The sequence below is a fragment of the Procambarus clarkii genome, chromosome 23 (genome assembly GCF_040958095.1).
Source record: "Procambarus clarkii isolate CNS0578487 chromosome 23, FALCON_Pclarkii_2.0, whole genome shotgun sequence".
NCBI lineage: Eukaryota > Metazoa > Arthropoda > Malacostraca > Decapoda > Cambaridae > Procambarus > Procambarus clarkii.
The window spans coordinates 43,003,998-43,029,576 of NC_091172.1; the positions used below are offsets into that span (position 1 = coordinate 43,003,998).

Genomic DNA, 25,579 nt, shown 5'->3' on the forward strand with positions numbered 1-25,579 from the left:
AAACGTTAACAACACTCCTCTTGTACCTGTCTGGGCAGTCACTGTTGGCACTGAGACACATTCCTATGTTTGTTTCCTTAGTGTAGACTGCAGTGTGGAAACCTCCGCTCCTTTCCATGACTGTTACATCTAGAAAGGGCAGCTTCCCATCCTTCTCCATCTCGTAAGTGAAACGCAACACAGAATTTCGCTCAAATGCCTCCTTCAGCTCCTGCAGATGTCTGACATCAGGTACCTATGTAAAAATGTCGTCAACATATCTGCAGTATATGGCCGGTTTCAAGTTCATTTCGACTAAGACCTTTTGTTCGATGGTACCGATGTAGAAGTTCGCAAACAGGACACCTAGGGGAGAACCCATGGCGATCCCATCTACTTGCTTATACATGTGTCCAAAGGAAGGAGGAGGAGGAGGAAGGAGGAGTAGGTAAGGGAGAAAGGAGGAGGCCGAGGAGGAGGAGGAGGAAGGATGTGGAGGAGGAGGAGGAGGTCAAGGAGGAAGGAGGAAGAATTCCAGGAAGAAGGACTAGGTCGAGGAGGAAGAAGAAAGAGGCCTAGGAGGTAGGAGGTCGAGGCAGAGGGTGCATATTGTATAAATAAGTGTAATACATTCTAAAGTAATTCACTTCTTTTCTTCACCTTAAAATTACGAAAATGGGTTTTGGAGAACTCCTATTTCAGCTAAGCCCTGATACTAAGAAAATAGTTAAGAGGGAAAGAAGCCCTAAACCAGAAAATAGTAAATACAGAATATGTGGTCATATTCACTGAGACATGTTTGAAAGAAAACCTGCTGCCAGTATACACCAATATTATATATATATATATATATATATATATATATATATATATATATATATATATATATATATATATATATATATATATATATATAAAGTTCAGGTGATAAGATATCCACATAAAGGTGTAGTGTTGTTCTATATAGACTCTTTTCATTAGATGTTCTGTTGACCTGTTTCTTAAGGTATTATATATATCACCTTGCATATAAAGCATATAAGGGACATGGCTATAGATTATCGCCTCCTGACTGTCTTGATAACTTTAAATACTGACCCAACATTAGCTGCGTCCAACCATCTCATAGAACTCCAGTGTGTAGGTGTGATATTAAACCTCAATATTACTCGCCTGATAATTTAACATTTGCAATATCAAATGAGTATAAACTTAAAGTGCATCCACAAGAGTTAGAAAATAAAACAATACAAATAAATACAGAACAGGGAAATGTTTTCAAGAGTTTCTCCTAATAAATAATAGGGTGTCAAGTGTTAATCTATATAAATAAATAAGACTGGAAATGTTCGTTTATTCAAAATCGCTAATCTCCGAAAGTTCTTCACTGATTGCTTTGAAATTCTGACACAACGTTGCATTCAAATAAACGCGTGTTTTTATGTATCTACTAAATACATGCCTCACCGATGACAGGAAAAAACATTCGTTTTTTTTTAAACAGCGCCATCTGTTGGACGTAAGAGAAACACACACTATAATCTCCAAAAATTCTTCACTGATTGCTTTCAAATTTTGACACAACATTCCATTCAAATAAGCACGTGTTTTTATATATCTACTATATAGATGCCACACCTTTGATTGGGAAAAAACATGCTTTTCTTTAAAAAGAGCGCCATCTGTTACACATAATAGCAACAGACGCTATACTAAATATGTTACGATTACATTTCAATGTTTCTGATTGCATTGATAAATTTAGTTTTCATAGATTTTGAATTATTTTTATTTTTATTTAAATATTTTGTGTGACATTGCATTGGAATTAAGCTGTGTTGTTTACCATACTGTTCATTTCATGAGTATAGTACTTTTTTGTTATTTTTTCATTGTTTTTCGTTTTGTTTTTAACTGTTTTTCTTATATTTCAGTGATGAGGAACATTAGTTCATTTGATGTTCCCAATTTTCTGAAGGGAACGAGGGGACAGGAAAATGGTGAAAGGTAGGGAGGATAAGGGAACAGGGGAGTGGAGGATGGTAGGAAGGACGAGGGGGACGGGAGAGGGGGGAATGGTATGGAGGACATGGGAGAGGAATGTGGGGGATGGTGAGGGAGGACAAAGGGACGGGGAAGGGGGAGAATGATGGGGCGGACGAAGGGATGGGAGGAATGGAGAATAGTGTTTAGGAAGAGGGAATAGGTGTGGGGGTATGGTTGGGAGGACGAGGGGATGGGGGAGTGGGAGATGGTGGGGAGGCCGCAGGGACGGTCGTGTGGGGGGTTGTAGGGAGGATAAGGGGACGGGGAGGGGGAATGGTAGGGAGGACGAGGGGAGGGGAGACGGGGAATCGGTGTGAAAACGATGAGACGGGGATGATGGGGAGGACTGGGGGACAGGGGAATAATGCTGTGGTTCAGCAACGCACATGTGTTGCTAAGCCATATCAACGCGTGGCCGGGTATAGCTAGAAATCTATAAACATTACGAGCAGTTTAACATATCAAAGCAATTGATTTGCTCATTAATTTCATATATGCATTAAAATTACAATATCTTGTGACAATATATAAATATTATACATAACCATAACCTAACGAATATAACCATAACCTCAGAGAAATATATATTGAGATATTTCGTGTTTTTACCTTTCATATAAGATAATTTTGGTCAATTACTTATAGGTATAATAATAACTACGAAGCATCTCTGAAAGGTGATATTCTTCTCTTGGTCAGATTAGAGTCTATACGAATTATAGAGGGCCCGTGATCACTGCTGACTACGTGGCTCAGATGGTCCCAAAGGACCGCCGTCAACACGTCCGAGTGATGGACATTGCCGCAGGTACAGTACAGTTTGTCTTCAACATAATGATCAATTACCTAAATGCTAAAATAATTAATCTTAAACTTTCCTTATATTATGAAAAATAGGACATGGGTCTTAGCTATGGCTGAGACCCAACGAAGTCCCTGTAATCTAGAGACTATGTCCAGGTAATGTTCAATCTCGTTCAAACATTCCTATGTACTTTGTATCCATAAATGTGTTTGTAACACTGCTGACTGGGTGAATCGTTATGCATTACCAATTTATAATCTATTGAATGTGGACAAAATATGCTAAGAATAATATTGGAAAATATATAAGTATTTGAATAATGTTTGAGAAGTAAACATGATGTTCCACAATGCTTCATGTTTAGTAACATAAAACATTATATTTAGGTTACAGGGCAACGTGCACCACGAAGCTGTTTATTGTTGATAATAATAATGATGTTAACTTACGAATGAATGAAAGATTGTAAATGTTTCTAAAAATTTCAGTGGTCATATGCTTTTTTTTTCATTATGGCATTCGTTTTTGTTGCAATATAAATTTATATAGATGTTTATACATATATAAATATTATTTTTTACCAGAAAATTGTATTTTTAAATGAGAAATATGTTAATGTTTTATATTCGAATGATTTGACATTTCCAACGTTTATGACACGAAGGAAATGTTTGAAATTATATGGAGAGTGAGAGAACGATGCCTCTTTTTCGAGGGATAGGCCAGTTGACTCACTGGTCAGGCGAGGCCAGTTGACCTGCTGGTCAGGGTAGGCCAGTTGGCTCATTGGTCAGGGTAGGCCAATTAGCTTCTCAGGTACCCTGACCAGCGGGTCAACTGGCCTACCCTGACTTGTGAGCCAACTGGCCTACACTGACCAGCAGGTCAACTGGCCTACCCTGACCAGCAGGTCAACTGGCCTACCCTGACCAGCGAGCCAACTGTCCTACCCTGACCAGCGGGTCGAATGGCCTACCCTGACCAGGGAGCCAACTGACCCTACCCTGACCAGCAGGCAAACTGGCATACCCTGACCTGTGAGCCAACTGACCCATCCTGACCAGTGAGCCAACTGACCCATCCTGACCAGTGAGCCAACTGGCCTACCCTGACCAGTGAGCCAACAGGCCTACCCTGACCAGTGAGTCAATTAACCTACCCTCACCAGTGAGCCAACTGGCCTACCCTGAACAGTGAGCTAACTGGCCTACCCTGACCAGTAAGCCAACTGGCCTACCCAGCCTAACTGGCCAACTGGCCTACCCTGAACAGTGCATAAACTGGCCTACCCTGACCAGTGAGCCAACTGACCTACCATGACCAGCGAGCCAACTGGCCTACCCTGTCCAGCGAGCCAACTGGCCTACCCTGATCAGTAAGCCAACTGGCCTACCCTGACCAGTGAGCCAACTGGCCTACCCTGACCAGCAAGCCAACTGGCCTACCCTGACCAGCGAGCCAACTGGCCTACCCTTACCAGTGAGCCAACTGGCCTACCCTGACCAGCGAGCCAACTGGCCTACCCTGATCAGTAAGCCAACTGGCCTACCCTGACCAGTGAGCCAACTGACCTACCTTGACCAGTGAGCTAACTGGCCTACCCTGATCAGCGAACCATCTGGCCAACCCTGACCAGTTAGCCACCTGGCTTACCCAGACCAGCAGACCAATTGGCCTACCCTAACCAGGGAGCCAACTGGCCTACTGTGACCAGTGAGCCATCTGGCCTACCCTGACCAGCGAACCATCTGGCCTACACTGAGCAGGGAGCCATCTGGCCCACCCTGACCAGTGAGCCAACTGGCCTACCCTGACCAGCAGGTAAACTGGCTCACCCTGACCAGCGAACCATCTGGCCTACACTGAGCAGGGAGCCATCTGGCCCACCCTGACCAGTGAGCCAACTGGCCTACCCTGACCAGCAGGTAAACTGGCTCACCCTGACCAGGGAGCCAACTGGCCTACCCTCACCAGTGAGCCAACTGGCCCACCATGACCAGCGAGGCATTTGGCCTACCTTGACCAGCGACCCAACTGGCCTAACCTGACCTGGGAGCCAACTGGCATACCCTGACCAGTGAGCCAACTGGCCTACCCTGACCAGCGAGTCAACTGGCCTACCCTGACCAGCGAGCCAGCGGGTTTACCCTGACCAGCGAGCCAACTGGCCTACCCTGACCAGCGAGCCAGCGGGTTTACCCTGACCAGTGAGCCAACTAGCTTACTGTGGCCAGTGACCTAACTGGCCAACCCTGACCAGAGGATCAGCTGGCTTATTCTGACCAGTGAGCTAACTGGCCAACCCTGACCAGTGAGCCAACTGGCCTACCCTGACCAGTGGGTCAACTGGCCTACCCTGACCAGCGGGTCAACTGGCCTACCCGGATTAGCGAGCCAACTGGCTAACCCTGACCAGTAAGCCAACTGGCCAATCCTGACCAATTAGCCAACTAGCTTACCCTGACCAGCGACCCACCTGGCCTACCTTGACCAGCGAGCCAACTGGGCTAACCTGACCAGTGAGGTAACTGGCCTACCTTGACCAGCGAGCCAACTGGGCTAACCTGACCAGTGAGGTAACTGGCCTACCTTGACCAGTGAGCCAACTGGCCTACCCTGACCAGCAGGCCAAAAGTCCTACCCTGACCAATGAGCCAACTGGCCTACTCTGACCAATGAGCTAGCTGGCCTACTCTGACTAGTGAGCCAACTGGCCTACTCTGACCAGCGAGCTAACTGGCCTACCCTGACCAGTGAGCCAACTGTCCTTCCCTGACCAGCGGGTCAACTGGCCTACTCTGAACAGTGAGCCAACTGGCCAACCCTGAAAAGTGAGCCAACTGGCCTACCCTGACCAGTGAGCCAACTGGTTTACCTTGACCAGTGAGCCAACTGGCCTATATGACCAGTGAGCCAACTGGCCTACCCTGACCAGTGAGCCAACTGGCCCACCCGGTCCAGTGAGCCAACAGGCCTACCTTGAACAACTGGGTAAACTGGCCTACCTTGACCAGTGAGTCAACTGGCCTACCCTGACGAATGAGCCAACAGGCCTACTTTAACTAGTGAGCCAACTGACCTACTATGACCAGTTAGCCAACTGGCCTACTCTGACCCGCGAGCTAACTGACCTACCCTGAGCAGTGAGCCAACTGGCCTCCCCCAACCAGGGAACCAACTGTCCTACCCTGACCAGTGAGACAGCTGGACTACCATGAAAAGCGAACCAACTGGCCTGTTACGTACCCTTATAAGATACGTGAGTGAATATATTAATATGTACATTTATAATTGTATGTAAATTACAAGCATGTATATTGTATACTTATGTTCTATGCAAATGCACATTCATGTTACAGTGTTGGCGTTAGGCCCAGCGTATCGTGGGAATGATTGTTTATTTCTTTGTGTGATCAGTTTTCCCACGGGAACTAATGATTTATATGTGATCATAAGTGGGTAACAGAGTGAAATAATAATTGAGTGAACTGTATCTGGCAAATTGTCGTGGGATCGTCCGTTGCTGGGTGTGCATGCCATTATTTCTTTCTGTATGCATATTTTAATTACTATGTAAAGAAACAATTGCTTTGTTGTCTATATCAATATGTACTAATTATTCATTAAGTTAGTTTGAGATTACTCTTGTCACAATGTAGTGCTCCATTGTTGAAATAATAAATATTGTAACTTTGGCAATTTATTCGCGGGGCAAGGCAATGTGTTTTTTGACTCGCATATTGTAGTTCAGTAGCCGAGCAGAAACCAGGGAGATATCATCTTGGAGTTAAGTCATTCTTTTGTTCTAGCCATATAATTATTCTTAGTATTGATTTAATGTCTGGAAGTTACAGTGATATTTTTAATGTGATATATTGTGACCATATAATCATCTGTTTGCTTTTGAGATTTATTTAATATAATAGTATATATCTATACTTAGTATCTTTATTCTTCAGTCCTATGAAGATTCTATTTTATGCTCATTACCCATTAAGGGGTTATACTGGTGATTCGCTATTGAGAACAGCAGTTGTGTCGTATCCCTAGACTTATTAAAGTTTGGCTGCTGTAGGATCACGAGCCGTAACGTACGATAGGTAACAAAGAGTTATGGGGGCCTGTGCCGGGAAATATTGTCCCACTTAACTATGCTAATCTAACCTTGCCTTCCTAGGTACCAGTGTCAAGTGTCTCTGTGTGTTTCTTAAGAACTATTCCATGTGCCAAGCAAGCCTTCCTGTGTGTCAAGTAACAACGTTTCACGATTTTGAGGTAAGTCATCCTATATATTTTGTTTGTGCAGTGAGGCCAAGCGAATTTTCAGTGTGGTGACAATTTTACAGTGAAGTGTAGTGCAGTGCCATTGTGTTAATTAATTTTGTGAATTAAGTGCCAAGTGTTAGTAACGATGGAGGAGAAAGTTGCAGCGTTGGTGGCTCACCCAGACTTTGAAGGGATTCAGAACCTTAAAAAGACTGAGTTAATACAAATGGCAAATCATTTGGATTTGACCGCCAGCAATAGAATGGTTAAAGCCCAAATATTGAAAGTCATTGTGACGCATTTTGTTGAGAATGGGGAGTTAGGTGAAGAAATTCTAGAGGAGTTAAGAGAGGAGTCGAGTGATCAGATGACGTTAAAGCGTCTTGAGTTAGAAGCTCGCCAATTAGAGCTTGAAGCTCAAAAAGAACAGAAAATATTAGAGGCTGAAGCTCGTCAAAGAGAGATTGAAGCTCAACAGCAACAGCAAATATTAGAGGCTGAAGCTCAGCAAAGGGAGCTGGAGACTAGGCGTTTAGAAATTGCGGCACAAAACCAGAGAGGTTTAATTGAGTTGCAACTTGAAGCCACAAAGAAGCAACAAACCGAGGAACAAACTAGGCAATTAGAGATTCAACAACAAATGGCGGACACTAACTTCAGGCTTGAATCACAGCGTATGGCAGCTGGGCATGGAAATACTAGTAATGTTTCAACAAATAGTGATAATAATCCCATCAGGATGAATAAGTATATAGAGTTGCCCAAGTTCAATGAGGAAGATCCTGAGGTTTTCTTTGCACATTTTAATAAAATTGCCATCAGTATGAACTGGCCAAGGGATCAGTGGGTAGCCATTATGCAGTCTCAATTCAAGGGGCGTAGTCAGGAGGTTTTCACATCCCTCCCTGACGCTCATAGTTTTGATTATGACTTTGTAAAGAAAAGCATCCTCAATGCATACCAGCTAAATCCAGAGGCACACAGGCAAAAGTTCAGGAACCTAAGGAGAATCAAGGATCAAACAATAGCAGATTTTACTCGTCAGAAGACGAATTTTTGCAACAGATGGTTAAAGTCACTTGCAGTCACTGATTTTGATGCTCTAAAGAATCTTCTCATAATGGAAGAAGTATTGTCCTGTCTTCCAGACCAGTTGTCTACTTTTATGGCAGAACAAAAGAATGTAACCGATATTGATGAGCTGTCAAAGCTCGCGGATGAGCATGAGTTGCTGACTAAGGCCCCGTTTATGGCCACTTCACCTAAGTCTAGTCGTAGAGTAAATTTCAATGCTCACCGTACTCCTTATCAGTATAAGTCTCCTCCTGGTGCGACAGTTACTCCCGTGAACTCTTCTCTTACTAACCCTAAGATGGTTACTCCATTGCCAGGATCATCTAAGCCTAGTAATGCTAATTCTAAACCGGCAGTTGGTTATACCAGTGTGTCCACTGTCAAACATTGTACCCATTGTAAGAGAAGGGGGCATGTGATTTCTTCATGTTTTAGTTTGCATCCTGAACTCCGACCAACTGGTCTTATTATGAGTAAAGGAGTGCAACCTATTAATTCTTCATGTATTACAGTCAGTCCCAATTGGATGGCTGAATTCAAACCCTATATGTCCACAGGTACCTTATTATGTACTAATGGTAGACATAAGACTGTTCAATTACTCCGTGATACTGGAGCTTCACAGTCTCTTATTACCCAGAAGGTACTTGATGATGTTGACACCCGAGATCTGGGTGAAGTTGTGCTTCTCCAAGGTATTGCCGGTAGTGTGCAACCAGTGTCCTTATTGCAAGTTAACCTTGATTCTAAATATACTTCAGGATGGTGTAATGTTGGTGTAAGTAAACAACTGCCCATTCCTGGGGTAGACATTATTCTAGGTAATGATTTTGGCAACCAAATGGTTGTAGGGCCCAAGTGTCCCATCATGTTAACTAAACCCCATAATGTATTAGCTCAACCGGAAGCAGATGATGATATTATTTACCCTGCTTGTGTTGTTACTAGATCAATGGGAAAAACAGGTGAGAGTAATCCTGTCTTCACTGAGGTTGCTGATCCCAAGACCAGGACCCCTTCAGTAAAGGAGTGGGAGGTGGATCTTGAGGATTCTTTTATGACTCGACTGGATGATGAGAGTGAGGCCGTAGTAGAAGCCCCGCCGAACCTAAATCACAAGGAAAGTGAAGGTGAGGAGGCTGAACTATCTGTACCTTGCCCGCTTGTCTCCAGTGCGCCAGTTGTCGAGAGTGAGGCCGAAGTAGCTATGACTCCATTTTATTCTGATCAATCGGGAAAAGAGATCAGGCTACTAGGTTCTTGCCCGCTCGCTGCTGAGTCTGAGTCATTGCCCTTAAGTGTTGTACAGACTACTGATCCTAGTTTAAGTAAGTGTATTTCTGAGGCTCCTGATAATATTGATGCATTGGAGGAAGGGACGGGTTTCTTCTTCAAGGATCGACTTCTGATGAGAAGGTGGAGACCCAAGGGAACTCCCTCTTCAGAGGATTGTGAGATTAGAACCCAACTCGTTGTCCCCAATGATTATCGTAGGCAGGTCCTGCAGGCTGCACATGATGACCCCATGGGAGGTCATCAAGGTATCACGAATATGTACCATAAGATAAGTAAATATTTTTTCTGGCCAAAGTTAAAGAAAGACGTGGTCAGATATTGTCATAACTGTATACCCTGTCAAATTGTTGGTAAACCAAATCAATCTGTACCTAGAGCACCATTGCAACCTATTGTAGTTCCTGATGAACCATTTACTCATGTTGTAATTGATTGTGTGGGTCCTTTACCTAAGACTAAATCGGGTAACATGTTTTTGTTCACTCTCATGTGTATGACTACTAGATTTCCTGAAGCTTATGCTCTACGGAATACCAAGGCTCATAATCTCATCAAGTGTCTTGAAAGATTCTTTTCGTTGTTTGGAATGCCTAGAGTTATTCAGAGTGATAATGGGGGAAATTTTGTTTCTAAAGTTTTCAGAACTTTTTGCGAATCCCGAGGGATTCGGCACAAATTGTCCAGTCCATATCATCCACAAAGCCAAGGTGGACTTGAACGTTTCCACCAGACTTTGAAACAAATGCTAAAGACAACAGGAGAAACTCATCCACGTAATTGGGATGAGAATCTCCCCTTTGTGTTGTTTGCTGCTAGAGAAGGGCTACAAGAGTCATTGGGCTGTTCACCCTTTGAACTAGTGTTTGGTCACCAAGTAAGAGGTCCTCTTAAAATGCTACAAGAAAAGTTGTTGGGAGATGTCTCTGTTCATCAGAGCGGATTGTACTTGAGCGAGGTCAAGGCTAAGTTGTGTCGGGCTCGTGAGTTGGCGAAAGAACATCTGGGAAGGACTCAACAAGCCATGAAAGTACGATATGACAAGAAGTTCAAGGCTAAGCTAAGGTCGTTTGATGTCGGAGATTTGGTGTTGGTGTTGAAACCTCGTATGGGGACTTCCATGTCCCATAAGTTCGCAGGACCCTACCAAGTGGTAGACAAGGTGGGAGACCTAACTTATAAACTAATTAACCCTAATCTTTCAGAACCCCAAATGACTGTGCACATTAACAGATTAAAAGCTTATGTTGGACCTGGTGTAGTAGCTTGTTTTAGTCGGGAAGAGTTACCACCTGAGGATAATTGTAGTGAGGGACATGATGTTAATATCCAACTTCTCAGTTCCAGTTCCAATGGCAGGGAGATGCTATGTCATTTACAGGAGAAACAACGTGATGAGTTCCAGGTTCTGCTGGACAACCATTCATCTCTGTTTGGGGAGGTTCCTACCCAGACCCACCTCATCACACACGACATTCAGCTCTTGGACAGCACCCCCATTCGACAACATCCGTACCGAGTGAATCCCGAAAAGAGGAAAATTATGCAAGCAGAAGTGGAATATCTGCTCCAGCATGATTTCATTCGGCCAAGTCAAAGTACTTGGAGCTCTCCGTGTTTGTTAGTGCCAAAACCAGATGGAACCTGGAGATTGTGCGTGGATTACAGGAAACTGAACAAGAACACTACAGTGGACGTTTTTCCTTTACCCTTGTTGGAAGAATGTATAGAGTCCATAGGTCATGCCGAATATGTAAGTAAGCTTGATTTGTCAAAAGGGTATTATCAAATTCCATTAACAGAGTATGCTAGAGAGGTTACTGCTTTTGTTACACCTGATGGTGCGTATGAATTTAATGTCATGCCATTCGGTTTGAGAAATGCACCTGCTACTTTTCAAAGACTTATGAATTTCTTACTCAAGGATGTGCCAGATTGTAGAGCCTACCTTGATGACATTGTTTTGTACAGTAAGAATTGGGCCGATCATCTCTTAGGCCTTAAGAACTTGTTTACAGTGTTAGAAAACGCAAAGTTAACCATAAATATGAATAAGTGTAGTTGGGCAAAAGGTACGATAACTTATCTTGGCCACGAGGTGGGACAAGGTAAGATTATCCCCTTACAAGATAAGATTCAAGCCATTGTGGACTACCCAGTGTTGACCAATAAGAAAGGAGTCCAACGGTTTATTGGTATGTGTGCATACTATAGGCGTTATTGTAGAAATTTTTCAACAGTAGCTGCTCCTTTGACAAACTTGTTACGCAAGCAAGTAAAGTTTCAGTGGACACAAGATTGTCAGAATGCTTTTCAGAACCTAAAGGGCATATTGTCCACCTCACCAATTCTTGCTAGTCCCCAATTTGATAAACCATTTATATTACACATTGATGCGTCAGATGTTGGGATAGGTGCTGTGCTTATTCAAGTTGGTTTAGACCAGATTGAGCATCCTGTGTATTACTATTCCAGAAAATTTAATGCAGCTCAGAGAAATTATTCCGTGGTAGAAAAGGAGGCGTTGGGTCTTATATTGTCAATCAAGAAGTTTGAGATTTACTTATCAGGAAATAAAGTGTTAGTATTTACAGACCACAACCCCCTTATCTTTATAAATATGATGAAAGTCAAGAACCAACGAATTCTGCGATGGTCATTGTTTTTGCAGGAATTTAATGTAGAAATCAAACATATTCCAGGCAGACAAAATGTTATTGCTGATGCTTTGTCAAGAAGTTTTGATGTACCATAAATGAAATGTTTCTTTTTACTTAACATTTTTACTTCTGAAAAAATGCCATTGATCTTCAATCCATTGCATTTTTTTTCTTGGAGGTGGAAGTGTTACGTACCCTTATAAGATACGTGAGTGAATATATTAATATGTACATTTATAATTGTATGTAAATTACAAGCATGTATATTGTATACTTATGTTCTATGCAAATGCACATTCATGTTACAGTGTTGGCGTTAGGCCCAGCGTATCGTGGGAATGATTGTTTATTTCTTTGTGTGATCAGTTTTCCCACGGGAACTAATGATTTATATGTGATCATAAGTGGGTAACAGAGTGAAATAATAATTGAGTGAACTGTATCTGGCAAATTGTCGTGGGATCGTCCGTTGCTGGGTGTGCATGCCATTATTTCTTTCTGTATGCATATTTTAATTACTATGTAAAGAAACAATTGCTTTGTTGTCTATATCAATATGTACTAATTATTCATTAAGTTAGTTTGAGATTACTCTTGTCACAATGTAGTGCTCCATTGTTGAAATAATAAATATTGTAACTTTGGCAATTTATTCGCGGGGCAAGGCAATGTGTTTTTTGACTCGCATATTGTAGTTCAGTAGCTGAGCAGAAACCAGGGAGATATCATCTTGGAGTTAAGTCATTCTTTTGTTCTAGCCATATAATTATTCTTAGTATTGATTTAATGTCTGGAAGTTACAGTGATATTTTTAATGTGATATATTGTGACCATATAATCATCTGTTTGCTTTTGAGATTTATTTAATATAATAGTATATATCTATACTTAGTATCTTTATTCTTCAGTCCTATGAAGATTCTATTTTATGCTCATTACCCATTAAGGGGTTATACTGGTGATTCGCTATTGAGAACAGCAGTTGTGTCGTATCCCTAGACTTATTAAAGTTTGGCTGCTGTAGGATCACGAGCCGTAACGTACGATAGGTAACATGGCCTACCCTGAATAGGGAGCCAACTGGCCTACTCTGACCAGGGAGCCAACTGGCCTACCCTGACCAGGGGGCCAACTGGCCTACCCTGACCAGTGAGCCAACTGGCCTACCCTGACCAGTGAGACAGCTGGACTACCATGAAAAGCGAGCCAACTGGCCTAACCTGACCCGTGAGTCAACTGGCCTAACATGACCATTGAGCCAACTGGCCTACCCTGACCAGTGAGCCAACTGGCCTCCCTTGACCAGTGAGCCAAGTGGCCTACCCTGACCAGCGAGCCAGCGGGCCAACCTTGACCAGTGAGCCAACTGGCCTACCTTGACCAGTGAGCCAACTGGCCTACCCTGACAAGCGGGTCAACTGGCCTACACTGACCAGGGAGCCAGCTAGTCCTACCCTGACCAGCGGGTCAACTGACCTACCTTGACCAGCGAACCAACTGACCGACCTCGACCAGAGAGCCAACTGGTCTACCCTGACAAGTGATCCCACTGGCCGACCCTAACCTGTGAGCCAACTGGCCTACAATGACCAGTGAGACAACTGGCCTACCCTGACCAGTGAGCCAACTGGCCTACCTAAACCAATGAGCCAACTGGCTTACCCAGACCAGCGAGCTAACTGGCCTACCCTGACCAGTAAGCCAACTGCCCTACCCAGCCTAACTGGCCAAATGGCCTACCCTGACCAGTGCATAAACTGGCCTACCCTGACCAGTGAGCCAACTGACCTACCCTGACCAGTGAGCCAACTGACCTACCATGACCAGCGAGCCAACTGGCCGAACGTAACAAGTGAACCAACTTGCCTACCCAGCCCAGCTGGCCAACCCTTGACCAGTGACCCAAGTGGCCAACCCTGACCAGTTAGCCACCTGGCTTACCCTGACCAGCAGACCAATTGGCCTACCCTAACCAGTGAGCCAACTGGCCTACTGTGACCAGTGAGCTATCTGGCCTACCCTGACCAGCGAGCCATCTGGCCTACACTGAGCAGGGAGCCAACTGGCCTACCCTCACCAGTGAGCCAACTGGCCTACCCTGACCAGTGAGCCAACTGGCCTACCATGACCAGCTGCCTAACTGGCCTACCCTGACCAGCAGGTAAACTGGCTCACCCTGACCAGGGAGACAACTGGCCTACCCTCACCAGTGAGCCAACTGGCCCACCATGACCAGCGAGGCATTTGGCCTACCCTCACCAGTGAGCCAACTGGCCCACCATGACCAGCGAGGCATTTGGCCTACCCTCACCCGTGAGCCAACTGGCCCACCATGACCAGCGAGGCATTTGGCCTACCTTGACCAGCGACCCAACTGGCCTAACCTGACCAGTGAGCCAACTGGCCTACCCTGACCAGTGAGCCAACTGGCCTACCATGACCAGCTGCCTAACTGGCCTACCCTGACCAGCAGGTAAACTGGCTCACCCTGACCTAGGGAGACAACTGGCCTACCCTCACCAGTGAGCCAACTGGCCCACCATGACCAGCGAGGCATTTGGCCTACCCTCACCAGTGAGCCAACTGGCCCACCATGACCAGCGAGGCATTTGGCCTACCCTCACCCGTGAGCCAACTGGCCCACCATGACCAGCGAGGCATTTGCCCTACCCTGACCAGCGAGCCAACTGGCCTACCCTGACCAGCGAGCCTAGCGGGTTTACCCTGACCAGCGAGCCAACTGGACCTACCCTGACCAGCGAGCCAGCGGGTTTACCCTGACCAGTGAGCCAACTAGCTTACTGTGGCCAGTGACCTAACTGGCCAACCCTGACCAGAGGATCAGCTGGCTTATTCTGACCAGTGAGCTAACTGGCCTACCCTGACCAGTGAGCCAACTGGCCTACGCTGACCAGTGGGTCAACTGGCCTACCCTGACCAGCGGGTCAACTGGCCTACTCTGAACAGTGAGCCAACTGGCCAACCCTGAAAAGTGAGCCAACTGGTATACCCTGACCAGTGAGCCAACTGGTTTACCTTGACCTGTGAGCCAACTGGCCTATATGACCAGTGAGCCAACTGGCCCACCCGGTCCAGTGAGCCAACAGGCCTACCTTGACCAGCGGTTAAACTGGCCTACCTTGACCAGTGAGTCAACTGGCCTACCCTGACGAATGAGCCAACAGGCCTACTTTAACTAGTGAGCCAACTGACCTACTATGACCAGTTAGCCAACTGGCTTACTCTGACCCGCGAGCTAACTGGCCTACCCTGACCAGTGAGCCAACTGGCCTACCCCTACCAGGGAACCAACTGGCCTACCCTGACCAGTGAACCAACTGTCCTACCCTGACCAGTGAGACAGCTGGACTATCATGAAAAGCGAACCAACTGGCCTACCCTGACCAGGGAGCCAACTGGCCTACCCTGACCAGGGGGCCAACTGTCCTACCCTGACCAGTGAGACAGCTGGACTATCATGAAAAGCGAACCAACTGGCCTACCCTGAATAGGGAGCCAACTGGCCTACCCTGACCAGTGAGCCAACTGGCCTACCCTGACCAGTGAGACAGCTGGACTACCATGAAAAGCGAGCCAACTGGCCTACCCTGACCCGTGAGTCAACTGGCCTAACATGACCATTGAGCCAACTGGCCTACCCTGACCAGTGAGCCAACTGGCCTACCTTGACCAGTGAGCCAACTGGCCTACCCTGACAAGCGGGTCAACTGGCCTACACTGACCAGGGAGCCAGCTGTCCTACCCTGACCAGCGGGTCAACTGACCTACCTTGACCAGCGAACCAACTGACCTACCTCGACCAGAGAGCCAACTGGCCTACCCTGACAAGTGAGCCCACTGGCCGACCCTAACGTGTGAGCCAACTGGCCTACAATGACCAACGGGTAAACTGGCCTACCCTGACCAGTGAGCCAATTAACCTACCCTGACCAGTGAGCCAACTGGCCTACCCTGACCAGTGAGCCAACTGGCCTACCCTGACCAGTGAGCCAACTGGCCTACCCTGACCAGTGAGCCAACTGGCCTACCCTGACCAGTGAGCCAACTGGCCTACCCTGACCAGTGAGCCAACTGGCCTACCCTGATCAGTGAGCCAACTGGCCTACCCTGATCAGCGGGTCAACTGGCCTACCCTGACCAGTGAGCCAACTAACATACCCTGACCAGTGAGCCAACTGACATACCCTGACCAGCGGGTCAACTTGCCTACCCTGACCAGTGAGCCAACTAACCCACCCTGACCAGTGAGCCAACTGGCCTACCACGACCAGTGAACCAACTGGTCTACCTTGACCAGTGAGCCAACTTTCCTACCATGACCAGCGGGTCAACTGGCCTACCACGACCAGTGAACCAACTGGTCTACCCTGACCAGAGAGCCAACTGGCCTGCCCTGACTAGCAGGCCAACTGGGCTTCCATGACAAGCGGGTCAACTGGCCTACTCTGACCAGTGAGCCAAGTGGACTACCCTCACTTGCGGGCCATCTGGTCTACCCTCACTTGCGGGCCATCTGGTCTACCCTCAGCAGCGGGCGCACTGTTCTACCCCAACCAGTGAGCCAACTGGCCTACCCGGGCCAGTGAGCCAACTGGCTTACGCTGACCCGCGAGCTATCTGGCTTACAGTGACAAATGAGCCAACTGGCCTTCTCTGACCCGTGAGCCAACTGGGCTACCCTGACCAGTGAGCCAACTGGCCTACCCTGACCATTGAGCCAACTGGCCTTCCGTGACCAGTGAGCCAACTGGCCTACCCTGCCCAGCTGGCCAACTGGCCTACCCTGACCAGTGAGCCAACTAGCCTACCTTGACCAGTGAGCCAACTGGCCTACCCTGACCAGTGAGCCAATTGGCCTATCTTGACCAGTGAGGCAACTGACTTACTCTGACCAGCGGATCAACTGGCCTACCCTGACCAGTGAGCCAACTGGCCTACCCTGACCAGCAGGCCAACTAGCCTACCCTGACCAGCGAGCCAACTAACCTACCCTGACAAATGAGCTAACTGGTCTAATCTGACCAGTGAGCCAACTGGCCTACTCTGACCAGCGAGCTTACAGGCCTACCCTGACCAGTGAGCCAACTTGCCTACCCTGACCAGTAAGCCAACTAGCCTACCCTGACCAGCGAGCCAACTAGCCTACCCTGACCAGTGAGCCACCTGGCCTACCCTGACCAGTGAGCCAACTTGCCTACCCTGACCAGTAAGCCAACTAGCCTACCCTGACCAGCGGATCAACTTACCTACCCTGATCAGTGAGCCAACTGGCCTACCCTGACCAGCGGGCAAACTAGCCTACCCTGACCAGCGAGCCAACTAGCCTACCCTGACCAGTGAGCCACGTGGCCTACTGTTACGCCCACTGTGGGTCGCAACCGGGTTCTTTGATTGTAAAATCAAAATGATAGTATCCGATCCCAAGTCGGTAGTACGCTTTCAAGAAAGTGGCTATGTAGTGCATAAAAAAAATGAGGGGATGTACAAAATTTGTTGTTCCTCTCATCAATGTATTAAATATCTTTCCACCACCGTTAAGTATATATATGTACACCGTCACCATGCATAATATATAAAGAACAGATAGGCTATTACTACACCTATGTACGATCCTTTTGCTCAGGATATCAAACGTGTTCACGTGCAGAGTTCATCAATCCCCGGTATTTCTTCACTGTCCAGTTGCGTATCCAACCTTACTGGGAAGAACACCGGCGAGTTTACCTGTACGTGGGCCAGCCCACTGAGAGTGTCACGAAGTGCCTGTACCCCCACGACCGCTCTCCAGCTACTCGCTGGCAGAGTACCTCAGCCACACGCTGAGCGGGGTCACAAACCAATAGAGGGGTAGCGATCCCCTGGCAACAGTCTCTACTGACCAGCTAGCAGCTCTACTTAACAGGCACCTCCCTGTCGTCAGTCTCTCCCCTAAGCCAGTCCCAAAGGTACGCCGATGCTTTTCAACACTTAAGCACTTGCAGCTACCACACTGCTTCATCGGCGGCGGCTTACTTGGTCGTTTCTAGGACCCTATAGGGAGACTGTGGGTCCTAGATGTCACCTCTGTGCATACAAAAACGTCATCAATGACCTAGCTGATACTGGCGAAACTAGGAAATACCACTACCCACTGGGGAGTTGACATTGTGCTCTGTAGCACACACTAGGTGGCGCTGGTCTTGATGCGTCACCTCACCAGAGGTCACTCACAACGACCCCTCTGGCTGACCAAGGCAGGAATCTTTAGCCATTTGCAAGTTTTAGATTGCCACCACCAGATAGCATTGTTCATATTATATACAATTCCCAGGGAGTTCGAGTGCGGACTCGTAGATGGCGCTGGAACTGCCACTCTACCCCATGACAAGGGTAATGAGTCCATAACAGCTACCCTGACTAGTGAGTCAACAGACCTACCCTGACCAGTGAGCCAACTGGCCTACCATGACCAGTGAGCCAACTGGCCTACCCTGACCAGACCAACGAGCCAACTGGCCTACCCTGACCAGTGAGCCAACTGGCCTACCCTGACCAGCGAGCAAACTGGCCTACCCTGACCAGTGAGCCAACTGGCCTACCCTGACCAGTGAGCCAACTGGCCTACCCTGACCAGCGAGCAAACTGGCCTACCCTGACCAGTGAGCCAACTGGCCTACCCTGACCAGCGAGCCAACTGGCCTACCCTGACCAGTGAGCCAACTGGCCTACCCTGACCAGCGAGCCAACTGGCCTACCCTGACCAGCGAGCCAACTGGCCTACCCTGACCAGCGAGCCAACTGGCCTACCCTGACCAGCGAGCCAACTGGCCTACCCTGACCAGCGAGCCAACTGGCCTACCCTGACCAGCGAGCCAACTGGCCTACCCTGACCAGCGAGCCAACTGGCCTACCCTGACCAGCGAGCCAACTGGCCTACCCTGACCAGCGAGCCAACTGGCCTACCCTGACCAGCGAGCCAACTGGCCTACCCTGACCAGCGAGCCAACTGGCCTACCCTGACCAGCGAGCCAACTGGCCTACCCTGACCAGCGAGCCAACTGGCCTACCCTGACCAACGAGCCAACTGGCCTACCCTGACCAGTGAGCCAACTGGCCTACCCTGACCAGCGAGCCAACTGGCCTACCCTGACCAGCGAGCCAACTGGCCTACCCTGACCAGCGAGCCAACTGGCCTACCCTGATCAGCGAGCCAACTGGCCTACCCTGACCAGCGAGCCAACTGGCCTACCCTGACCAGCGAGCCAACTGGCCTACCCTGATCAGCGAGCCAACTGGCCTACCCTGACCAGCGAGCCAACTGGCCTACCCTGACCAGCGAGCCAACTGGCCTACCCTGACCAGCGAGCCAACTGGCCTACCCTGACCAGCGAGCCAACTGGCCTACCCTGACCAGCGAGCCAACTGGCCTACCCTGACCAGCGAGCCAACCACTCACTGCCCACAATCAATTTGTCACACCCATAACCTCCTTCACACATTCCATAAACTACTTCCGGTGCCAGCACATTTGAGAGCGAGTGTATTACTAACGACGATGATGTGTAGAAGTGTACAACTAACGACGACATCAGCAGTTGGACCAGGTGCGCCAGCCAATCAGTTGTGTTTATAGACAGAGGCCTAGCCATGTCATTTGTCAACAAGTGATTACGTCACGAAATCTTGGAGATATGTGAAGTGCCACAGGGCGGCATCTGGACTTAGACTTAGGTTAGGTTAGGTGTTATTTTATAGAGGAAACCACTGTGAGACGGACCTCATTTGCACCCCTGGAGTGTGTGGTGGACTCACATAAGCTAGTAAAATATGTAACTATTAATTATACATATATACAAGAAGGTACTTTGTGTTTAGGAAAGTACAGAGCACTGATGTTTTTACATTCTTGTAAAGCCACTAACACGCATTGCTTTAATCTAAAAGATAAATTTAAGTAGGTAATTTCTAACAAAATTTAAAAATGTTAACAGGTACATTGTAAGAAAATTTGAAGAAAATTAGTAGGAACATTGAAATAAAATCTGAGGATTATCAACAGGTACATTGAAGAATAATTCGAGAATTTTTCAAGGTACATTTTAGTAAAATTTGCGTTCAACATAACAACATGATATAAGATGATGGCAGTGATTACACCGGCCACAATGGTACCGTGCGTATTTAAAGCACTAAGGAGGAAACTATGAGGAGGAAATTAGGTACTTTTGGGTTTTACTTTTAAATTAGGAGTAGGTTGGACACCTTTTTAATTCGTTGCGGAGTTCCATAGTCTACGTTTCTTAATTTTGATAGTGTTTACACAGATTTAGTTTGACTCTGGGGATATCAAAGATATATTTATTTCTGGTGTGGTGTTTATGGGTTCTATTGCATCTGTCCAGGAAGAGTTTCAGAACAGGATTTGCATCTAGGAACAAGGTTTTGTACACATAAATGGCACAATAGAATGTACATGCAGTGAGTTTATGTTTAGCATATTTAGGGATTTAAACAGTGGGGCTGAGTGTTGTCTGAAAGCAGAGTTTGTTATTGTTCTGATAGCAGATTTTTGCTGGGTGATGAAAGGCTGGAAGTAGTTTGCAGTGGTTGAACCCCATGCATAGATACCATATGTAAGATAGGGACAGATTAGCACGTAATATAATGAGAGGAGAGCAGAGTTTCGAACACAATATCTGATTTTAGTGTAAATACCATATAACCGTCTTTGAGACTTTTTGGTTATGTATTGTATGTGGGTGTTGAAATTGAGTCTTTTGTCTAAGTACAGGCTAAGGAACTTTCCGTCATTTTTATTGCTGATGTTAACATTGTCTATCTGAAGCTGAATTGCATTTGTTGATTTGCTTCCAAATAAATGTAGTAGGTGTTTTCTGTGTTTAGTGTGAATTTGTGGGTTGACATCAATAAGTAGACTTTTTTTTATTTGTTAAAATTCGTTGGACTACTGGTAAGAATCAGTGTCACGTGTGGAGTCTTAGAGCAAGTGATTGCCAATGAAGTAGTGATTCATCATTAGTGCCACAATTCCTGTGAAGTTTGTCCCAAGAGCTGTGTGTGGGACTTATTGAGGTGATCTTCGTATTAGGTCGCATTATGGAGGTCAAGTGACAAGTAAGGTAATCTCGTCCAGGGGGGGACAAGTGTGTACCCTGGGTACCCACGCACGTCTCACTCTGAGTGCATGGGGCACCCAGTGGGTGTTACTGTACCCACGTGCGCACGGACTGTCATTAGTGTGTCTGTGCAAAAGCTAGAGATTTGAACGGTTGTGTCAGAGTGATAGACCGGCTCCCATGAGGCAATACCTGGTTGATGGGGTTCTGGGAATTCTTCTATTCCCCAAGCCCGCCCCGAGGCCAGGCTTGACTTGTGAGAGTTTGGTCCACTAGGCTGTTGCTTGGAACGGCCCGCAGGCCCACATACCCACCACAGCCCGGTGGGTCCGGCACTTCTAGGAGGAATAAATCTAGTTTCCTCTTGAAAATATCCACGGTTGCTCCGGCAATATTTCTTATGCTTGCTGGGAGGGTGCTGAACAACCGCGGACCTCTGATGTTTATACAGTGTTCTCTGATTGTGCCTATGGCACCCTTGCTCTTCACTGGTTCTGTTCTGCATTTTCTTCCATTTCGTTCACTCCAGTACGTTGTTATTTTACTGTGTAGATTTGGTACTTGGCCCTCCAGTATCTTCCAGGTGTATATTATTTGATATCTCTCTCGTCTTCTTTCTAGTGAGTACATTTGAAGGGCTTTGAGACGATCCCAATAATTTAGGTGCTTTATCGCGTCTATGCGTGCCGTATATGTTCTCTGTATTCCCTCTATTTCAGCAATCTCTCCTGCTCTGAAGGGGGAAGTGAGTACTAAGCAGTACTCAAGACGGGACAACACAAGTGACTTGAAGAGTACAACCATTGTGATGGGATCCCTGGATATGAAAGTTCTCGTAATCCATCCTATCATTTTTCTGGCTGTCGCAATATTGACTTGGTTATGCTCCCTAAACGTTAGGTCGTCAGACATTATTATTCCTAAATCCTTTACATGCTGTTTTCCTACTATGGGAACATTTGATTGTGTTTTGTACTCTGTATTATGTTAAAAGGTCCTCATTTTCTGATGCCCAGTCGAAAACTTTATTAATATCAGCTTAAAGTTTTCAATGTCTTCAGCCGAGATAATTTTCATACTGATTTTTGTGTCATCTGCAAAGGATGATACGAAGCTGTTATTTGTATTTTTGTCTATATCTGATATGAGAATAAGGAAAAGCAGCGGTGCAAGGACTGTACCCTGAGGTACAGAGCTTTTAACTGTACTTGGACTAGATTTTATATGGTTGACCGTTACTCGCTGAGTCCTGTTTGACAGAAAACTGAGTATCCAGCGTCCTACTTTACCGGTTATTCCCATTGACTTCATTTTGTGTGCTATCACACCATGGTCACATTTATCGAAAGCCTTTGCGAAGTCCGTATATAACACATCAGCATTCTGTTTTTCTTCTAATGCCTCAGTGACTTTGTCGTAGTGCTCAAGTAACTGTGAGAGGCACGATCTTCCCGCTCTAAATCCATGTTGGCCTGGGTTGTGAAGGTCATTGGTCTCCATGAAATTGGTGACCTGACTCCTAATCACTCTCTCAAATACTTTTATTATTTGCGATGTTAGTGCAACTGGTCTATAATTCTTTGAGAATGCTCTGCTCCCTCCCTTGTGTAGAGATGCTATGTCTGCTACTTTAAGTGCATCTGGTATCTCCCCCGTGTCCAAGCTCTTCCTCCACACTGTACTGAGTGTCTGTTCTACAGGCACTTTGCATTTCTTTATAAATATATAATTCCATGAGTCTGGACCTGGGGCCAAGTGCATGGGCATGTTTTCAATTTCTCTTTCAAAATTTAGTGCGCTCGTGTTGATATAAGTTATATATACAGGGGTTTGAATATCTGCTTTTTTAGGATTTCACTAATTTCTTTGTCATCCTCGGTGTTTGAAACTTCACTTGTACGAATAGGTCCAATACTGGCAGTAGTTTTTGCTTTTGATTTCGCATATGTGAAGAAGTATTTTGGATTTTTCTTTATTTCCTGAACTGCTTTCTGCAAAGCCTTTCTTCAGTTTCATATGAGTGTTTCAATTTCCGCTCGATTTCTTCAATCTCCCTATTTAAATTATTCCTTCTTTGACAGGAAATTCGTGTCTACATATGCAGTTCCATTATTTTTTTCCTGCGTTTATAGTGTCGTCTGCATTCTCTTTCTACGTTGGATCTCTTACTGGCTTTCCTCAAAGGAACATGTTTCAGACAGACTTGATACGCTTACGAAGTCAGTTTTTCTATTCCTTCTGTAGGACTTCTAATACTTAAAACAGTTTCCCATGGAATGTTTTTATGTTCCCTGTTTATTATCTCCCAGTCTATCCTTTTATTATTAAAATTGAATTTACTGAATAGCCCCTCTCGCTTTATCAACGTTTTAGGTCTATTCTGAGTATTGATGGTCGTTTGCACTTCAATAAGCTTGTGATCTGAATATTTGGTATCTGATATCGTAATGTCTCTGATAATGTCTTCATTGTTCGTAAAGACCAGATCTACAATATTTTCATTTCTCGTTGGCTCCGATATCTGCTGATTGAGTGAAAATTTGTCACAGAATCTAAGTAGTTCTCTAATCTGTAGTTGGTTAGGTCCTGATAGATTTCCTGTTATAATATTATTGTTTGCTATTCTCTACCTGAGACTAGGCAGGTTGAAGTCACCTAGGAAGATAATATCAGGTATCGGGTTCTTCAAATTATCAAGGCTATTCTCTATTTTGTTTATCTGTTCTGTGAATTCCTCAGCCGTTGCATCTGGCGGTTTGTATATTAGAATAATCACTAAATTTATTTTCTCTATTTTTAATCCCAGTACCTCTACCACCTCATTTGTAACAATACACTACAATAGTATAGTGGTTGTGTAGGGACTTTACCGTGGATGATCAGCTTGAGGTGAGAGTTTTATTCGGCTTTGCCTTGAATATTTAAGATCGAGCTCCCTCTCTGCAAGGAAAAGATAACCAGTCATCGAAGTCTGCATAATTCACCACCTGAATAGCCACAGGCGGCTGTCACCTGAGGCCAACATCATCGTCAGTGTATGGATGACTGGTGTATGCATGGTTGGTGTTGCAAGGTAGTTCTATGCATTATTGTGTATGTAGAAAATTATAAACGTTAGGATAAAGGGCCTCTTTGATGCAAAATTATTTGGTGATTATTGACCCTATCTTCGATCAATCAGAGTATATCTTGCAACGAGCTTGTCTGGATCTGGATCCATTGAGACTGTGTAAAGGTCAAGCTGTCACCCTTGGTTAAGATAATCAGGTTTTGACAACCCAAATGGGGCGTGTTACATCACATGTTGAGTGACCACCGTGTGTGTAAGGTTATGTAACACATGTCAGTTTGGATTGTTATCATCTTGCCTTGTAACAGTTTTTAGGTGACACTGAAAGTGTTGTGATTGATTAAATACTTTGTGAAGTCTCAGTGATACGTATTAGTTGTTTACTACAGTTGTCTCAGTGACACGTAGGTAAGTTGGTTTTATCGGCGTCGCAGTGGCATGTAGGTAAGTGGGTGTTATCGGCGTCAGTAGGGTAAAAGGAGACAAAAAGGGCATTTATTTTCAAAGGCGATTGGGCAGTGTTGGCCTGACTAGATCTCCGGGGACAGGAGCTGGAAAAAAGTATTTACCTTGTTAGGTTAGAGCACGAATCACGCAGTATCGCCTGACTAGATGGGGGTGGTAGTGGTCCATACCCCTCTCCCCACTGCTCTTGTCAAATGGTGGGTGTCCACATGTTCTCACCTAGTTGTGTCTTGTTGTTATCCTGCACCGGCCAATGTGGCATGTTTAATCATGTGTCAAAAGTATGGTGTGGTGTGCCAATAAAAAACTATAGTGTGGCTAAACAAAACACAGGTGAATGGAATATAGTGCAGCTAGTTTTTATTTTGGAGTATTTTAATAACAAAAGTATTTGTGTGTTTTTGTAAATAAATACTCCAATATACCTCTCTATATAATTACTGATGCATGTACTTGAAATACAGCTGTCCCAATAATAATAATGTGAGTCCCTAGTTTATCCCACCCCCTTGTTAATAAGTTTGCAATATCAATAAGTTGGTAAAAAAAACTTATAAATTAAATATGGACAAGACTAGTGTTTATTGGGGGGGGGGGGGTATTTATTATTTCGCCTTCATTTTTTATACAAATCACCCTATAATGTTTCCCATTTTTACTAGGTCCCTTTCCAGAAAAAACGGTACTTAACATCTTTCCATCTCCGGTTTTCCTTAAAAGAGAACGAGGATAGTTTCAAAATCAATTGTTCTCCTTTGCAAATATATACTAGGCGAACAGGTGG

At 45.7% G+C, this 25,579-nt stretch overlaps 1 protein-coding gene and 1 long non-coding RNA gene across 3 annotated transcripts in view; one reads left to right on the forward strand and one right to left on the reverse strand.

Moving 5' to 3' along the window:
* LOC138367920 (methyltransferase-like protein 27) overlaps positions 1 to 25,579 on the reverse strand; it is a 215,976-nt gene that overhangs the window by 150,242 nt on the left and 40,155 nt on the right. The window lies entirely within an intron of this gene.
* LOC138367921 (uncharacterized) overlaps positions 2,686 to 25,579 on the forward strand; it is a 30,928-nt gene continuing 8,034 nt past the window's right edge. Inside the window, exon 1 of the long non-coding RNA XR_011229480.1 lies at positions 2,686 to 2,833. This is a non-coding gene — a long non-coding RNA (uncharacterized lncRNA). The remainder of the gene's footprint in view (positions 2,834 to 25,579) is intronic.